The sequence below is a fragment of the Hylobates moloch genome, unplaced genomic scaffold (genome assembly GCF_009828535.3).
Source record: "Hylobates moloch isolate HMO894 unplaced genomic scaffold, HMol_V3 SCAFFOLD_19, whole genome shotgun sequence".
In the NCBI taxonomy this organism is placed as follows: domain Eukaryota; kingdom Metazoa; phylum Chordata; class Mammalia; order Primates; family Hylobatidae; genus Hylobates; species Hylobates moloch.
In genome coordinates this window covers 30,546,300-30,552,499 of record NW_026652294.1, presented here as the reverse complement: position 1 = coordinate 30,552,499, position 6,200 = coordinate 30,546,300, and the positions used below count along the sequence as shown (strand labels likewise).

The window sequence follows — 6,200 nt, the reverse complement described above, 5'->3', positions numbered from 1 at the left end:
TCCTCTCTGTGTCCCCTCCGCTTCCTATATGGACACGAGTCAGGACTGAGGGCCTACCCTGCTCCTGTGTGACCTCATCTAAACTTAATCACTCATATCTGCCAAGAATCAATTTCCAAATACAGCCACAGTCTGAGGTTCTGGATGAACATTTCAGAAACCATTCAACCCACTGCATTACCCAGCTGTGGCTATATATATATATATATGTATATTTCTTTTTTAGAGACAGGGTCTGGCTGTGTTGCTCAGGCTGGAGGGCAGTGGCTCTTCACAGACAAAGTCACCGTGTGCTACAGCTTCCAACTCCTGGGCTCGAACCATCCTCCTGCATCAGCCCCACAAGTACTGGGGAGCACAGGTGTGTGTCACTGTGTCCAGCTGTGGTGACAGATGGAGCCCCCGACACAGGTTTGTAACTCAAGGCACTGATATCCAACCTAAAGGGCAAGAGCAGGGCAGCAAAAGTGCTGCAGACGGAGGCCTCTTCAAGCCTGGACACCTGTGGGAGAGAAACCCCCAGGAGCCAGCATCACCGAACACCCAAAGACGTCCTGCTCTGGAAAGAGACTGCAGCCTCAACAAACAGGAGGAGTCACAGCTGAGAAACCAGAGGTAATCAAAGTAGTCAGAACTTCACAGTGAGTCCATTCAAAATTCAATCTTCAGAGAGATGAAGAAAGATACCATTCATAAAACAAGAACAGAGTATTAGGAACAAGAACAACTGGCTAGACAAAGAACAAAGTAGAAATTGTTCATTTATTTATTTATTTTTGAGACAGGGTCTCACTCTGTTGCCCAGGCTGGAATGCAGTGGTGTGATCACAGCTCACTGCAGCCTCCACCTCCTGGACTTAAGTGATTCTCCTGCCTCAGCTTCCTGAACAGCTGGAACCACAGGTGCATGCCACCACACCTGGTTAGTTTTTTCTTTTTCTTTCATTCTTTTTTTTTTTTTTTTTGCGATGGAGTTTCACTCTTGTTGCCCAGGCTGGAATGCAATGGCACGATCTCGGCTCACCACAACCTCCACATCCCAGGTTCAAGCAATTCTCCTGCTTCAGCCTACTGAGTAGCTGGGACTACAGGCATGCGCCACCACGCCTGGCTAATTTTGTATTTTTAGTAGAGACTGGGTTTCGCCGTGTTGGTCAGGCTGGTCTTGAACTCCTGACCTCAGGTGATCTGCCTGCCTTGGCCTTCCAAAGTGCTGGGATTACAGGTGTGAGCCACCACACCTGCCCCCCTACTTTTTTTTTTAGAGATGGGGTCTCACTGTGTTGCCCAGGCTGGCCTCAAACTCCTGGGCTCAATGATTCTCCTGCCCCAGCCTCCCAAAGCATTCGGATTCAGGTATGAGTCACTGCATGCAGCCAAAATGTTAAAACAAAACATAGTAATTTAAATTAGAAGCTCACATGTGGATAAATAGAGGACCAGTGTCAGTGAAAGAGTATTTGTTCAATGTTGGAAAAATTAATAATGAAAAGACAAATAATTTAGTTGCAGTTCAAGATCCTTTAAGACATCACTGGGTCTGGTTGCTGACACTTGTTTAGATTTGCACATCTGCTCATGAGGGCTGGCCCCATAGCCACCTTTCCTTTGGTCAGGTTTTGGCACCAAGATTACGCTGGCATCATTCAGTGTGTTGGGCTTATTTTTTTCTTGAATGTTTGAAAAATTTCACCAGGGAACTCACCTGGCCTGGAGACTTTCTGTGAGAAAGTTTTAGGTTGAAGGTTCATTTTCTTTCTCTTTTCTTTTTCTTTTCTTTTCTCTTTTCTTTTTTCTTTTCTTTTCTTTCTTTTCTTTTCCTTTCTTTTCCTTTCCTTTTCCTTCCTTCCTTCTTTTCTTTTCTTTTCTTTTCTTTTCTCTTTTCTTTTCTTTTCTTTTCTTTTCTTTCTTGTAGATCTTCTTTCAAGCAGATCAACTTGTTAAAAGCATGAGGCCCTGGCTTTGAGCAAGTGGAGGATTTAGAGATGGACCAGAGTGGACTCACTGTCTGTTCTCCCCCAGGCAGTTTTGCTGCTTACAAGTATTTGCCTTGAGATGCCTTTAATCAGCCGCTTCCCTACGGTTCCTGTGGGATCAGCCAGCTGTGAGCATCATCACGTGTGCCAGGCTGGCTGGGCCATGATGCCATCTTCTCCAGTGGCCCCAGACTCAGACGTGTGGTCCGGGGAAGAGACACCAGGATAGGCAGTGGGGCAGCAATGGCTGTTCTGCTTTTGAGGCCAGGGGATGCAGCTCTGGGGCGCACTGCAGCCACTCGGCTGTGGGGGACAGGAAGGTCTCCCAGGTTCCACACCCTCTGTCCTGTCACCTTGCAGCTTTGCCCCCCAAAAGACACGGGGGCTCTTTCATCACTCCTCGAATCTGGGCTGGACCTGAGGCTTACTTTGGCTAATAGATTGTGGGGGAAACAAGAATGTGCGGTCGTCTGGGGCCTCAAGGGGCCTTGCACGTCTCTGCTCTCTCAGACCCCTGCCAGACGCGGGGGCTGGCCTGCTGGAGGATGAGAGAGGAGAGAGGAGTGCCCATTTGTTCCAGTCAAGGCCATCCTAGGCCAGCTGACACCCAGCCGATCCCCAGACACGGGAGAGACCCCAGCTAAGCGTGGCAGAACCGCCTTGGGACCCACAACGGACCTCAGACACGTGATTGGACCCAGCTGAGACCACACCCACCCAGCTGTCCACAAACGTGTGAGCAGTACTACCTGTTTATCACTTCAGGCCACTGAGCGTGGGGTGCTTGTTACGCAGCAGTGGCTGACGGATGCAACTGCCCACTGTGAGTGGCCGCACAGATAGGAGTCCAGGCCTAGCTCATAGCAAGGTATTTCTGCAGTTTGCAAGGAAGAAGAAAGGAAGAGAAAGGAGAAGAAAGGGAAGTGGAGGGGAGGTGCAGGGCTGGGCTTCTGGTTCAAGCCCACAGGTGCTGTCCTCACAGGTGTTCTGTGGCTCCCGAGAGGGTGCAGTTGCTCTGCTGGGCTCGGAGCTGAGCGAGAACTTTCCTGGTGCCTCCTGAGAGGGTGCAACTGCTCTGCTGGGCTCGGAGCTGAGCGAGAACTTTCCTGGTGCCTGAGTATTAGCAACATCCCTTCCCAGCACTGACTGCAGAAGTTGAGAGCCAGAAACTACAATTTGGAAATTTAATTATATCTCCGGAAGAAATGTATGCTTCTTAGAATGATTTTATTCAAAAAGCCTTCAAAAAATAGAACTGACGTTTTCCCTATATTGTGATTAATTCAAACCAAATAAAAGGAACCGTTGAACTCTTATTGACACCCTACGGGGAGTTTTCATTTGCAGTATCTGTAAACCCTGAAATCTCAATTTGTGTCAAATAAGCTCCTACAGGTGCGGTCCCGGGTTCCAGTGATAGCGTGTCACGTTTTGTTCTATTTAAATAAATTGCATACTCTATCGCCCGGCATTATTCTGTCTCCTAATCAAATTGCCAATCAGGCGGGTCCCAGGCCTGACGGGGAGGAGACGGTCTGTGTTCCCCGGGGCAGGACGCACACCACCGGCCGCAAGTTATGCAAATGCCGGCGGCCGCAGCTCCCAGAATGAAATCAAGATGTAAACAGGACTGTGGATTATGGCGATCAGCCTCGGCCTCCAGGGATGGGCTTGCCAAGCTCCAGGTGGCTTGGCTGCTGCCTCTCGTGAGCAGCAGGTTTTCATCAGCACTTCCAAAAGCAGGGACCACGGCTGTGTGGGAGGGCGGACGGGCAGTGTCAGACCCCAGGGCACAGCCAAGTCCCCGGGTCTGTGGGGTGTGTGTGTGTGAGTGTGGACACGTGTGTGTACATGTGTCATGCTGTTTGGGTGTGTGTATAAGTATGCATGTGTCTGTCTGTGCATGTGCGCACATGTGTGTATACGATGGCCCCTTCACATCTGTGGGTTCTTCGTCTGTGGATTCAACTAACTGAATATCAAAAAAATTAAAAAATAACAAAACAATTAAAAAGAATACAAATAAATTAGAAAACCTGTGCCGTGTAACAACTGTTTACGTAGCATTTACATTGGACTCGGTGTCACAGGGGGGCCTGGAGATGATTGACAGCATCCAGGAGGGTGTACCTGGCTTTCAAGCAAACGCTGCACCGTTTTCTATAAAGGACGTGAGCACCTGTGGATGTTAGTGTCTGTGGGGGGTTCTGGAACCTGTCCCCGCAGACACGGAGGGATGACTGTATGTCTTGTGTGGTGTGAACACATGTACTGCATGTCCTCGTGGGTGATGTGTGCCTAAGTTGTGTGCATGTGTGCCCTGGCGTGTGTGTGTGTGTAGACGTGTCATATTGCATGCATGTCTGTGTGGTGTGTGTCATACATGTGGTATGTGTCATACATGCATGTGCATAAGTGTCTCTGTGTGAAGTGGGTGGATTTAAGTGTGTGTGGCTCCTGCCCACTCCGGCACCTGCCCAGAGCCCTCGTTCCTGTGTCTGGTCTGGTCGCACGCCCACTCAGGTGGACCTCCCTTCCTGACCCTGGGTCTTCATGTTCTTCTGTCCTAGGCTCCTGCCATTGTCCTAGCTCTGGCCACTCGGGGCTGCCGGGCCCCACCTGCCTGGGCCGGATGCTCCTCTGAACCTGCCCAGAACAAGGGTTCTGTGCTGGGGCTGGTCTGGCACTGGGGAGAAAGAGCCGGGGGGCAGGGCTTGGCAGTGGGAAGCATCACGAGCAGCGTGGCCCCACCCCTGGAGCACTCCCCTCCCCTCTCCTGTCCTGAGATGCTGCTACTGATGCATGTGTTCCTCCCCAAAGGTCCTGGGAGCCCAGCGAGGGAGGCCAGAGTGTCTACCATTCACAGAGAGCCTCTCCAGAGCAGCAAGTGTGCCGAGGACGGGGACTCAGGCGTGCGCCTGGTTTGCAGCACCAGCAGCAGAGATGGAGGAAATCAGAGACTTCTGGGAGGAGGAAGGAGACGTGAATGTCAATGGATTCAGGCCCATCCCTGTGAGTGTGGAGAGGGCCAGGGCCTGGCAGAGCCTGATGTATTTCATGCGGACATTCAACCGGGTCACAGTGGGATCCACTCTGCTGGGGGCCCTCAGGGCAGATGGTGCGGATGGCATCTGGCAACCTAGGTGGTGGTGTCTTCTCATAAACCACAGGCGCCGCTTCCTTCCCTTTACAGATTAATTCTCTGATAAAATCAGAAAGCTGATGGCCAGGCATGGTGGTGTGTGCCTGTGGTCCCAGCTACTCACAGGGCTGAGATGGGAGGATCGATTAAGCCCAGGAGGTGGAGGCTGCGGGAAGCCATGACTGAGCCGCTGCACTGCAGCCTGGGCAACAGAGTGAGACTCTGTCTCTAAAAAACAAGCAACAACAAAACGAAACAAAACAAAACAAAAGCAAGCAAGTGGAAACCGAGAATTACTCAAACGCCTGGGAAAATAAAACATCGGGTTCCCAGTGCCTTTCTCCCAAACCGGCTCTGAGATGTGCTGGCTTCTCCTCTCCAAGCCTTGGGGACGAGGGCTGCAAGGGGTCTGGGGCCACCTTCAGTTGAGGCTGGGCTGTGGGTGCTGGCGGGAGCCTGAGGCCCCCGATGACACAGGCCACCCTTCACCGCCGGCATGGGGGTGCACTGGCCTCCGCTGTGGCGCCGACCCTGCTCCTGAAACCACGCATTCGGCGCTAGAATCCTGAAAACACAGAACAGCCTCTCCTAGGGCTGCAGTGTGACTTTCACCACCCATGGTGCTTTGGCCACTGTGGGCTCCTTGCCTCAGAATAATGTCAACATTAAAAGTTACTTTGGACATAGCTAAATCTTTTGACATCTTATTTTTTTTTCCGTTATAGGCAGAATTCAGTAGGTTTTCATGGGTGCTAAAATTTTCATTTTGTTTTCCAGTGTGAGAAAAAACTAAAATACTTGCTTTGAATCTACAAGGTCACACTCCCCCACATTTTAAAAGAAATGAAAACATTTTCGTGGGCCCCCAAAGCGTCCTGGATGCTGCTGATGCCCTGTGCCCAGTGGGGAGTCGGGTCTGGCTTTATCGACGTGTAGCTGACACGCAGGAGCTGCTCAGGACTGAGCAGTGCGCACTTTGATAAGGCTGGATGTGAAACCATGTCCACCATCGGGAGAATGAACAGACTGCCCCCTGAAGCTTCTCTGTGCCCCTCTGCAGACCCCCTTCCTAGCCCACCCGC

The 6,200-nt window shown here is 51.2% G+C and overlaps 1 long non-coding RNA gene across 2 annotated transcripts; it reads left to right on the top strand.

Annotated features, from left to right (window-relative positions):
- Positions 1-216: 216 nt before the first annotated feature.
- Positions 217-5,419, top strand: LOC131381995 (uncharacterized). 2 transcript variants are annotated; one of them, XR_009211122.1, is made up of 4 exons: positions 217-361; positions 447-641; positions 4,797-4,988; positions 5,170-5,419. It is a non-coding gene; the product is annotated as an uncharacterized LOC131381995 (long non-coding RNA). The 2 variants fall into 2 exon arrangements; XR_009211121.1 differs by having other exon boundaries at positions 248-641.
- Positions 5,420-6,200: the final 781 nt, after the last annotated feature.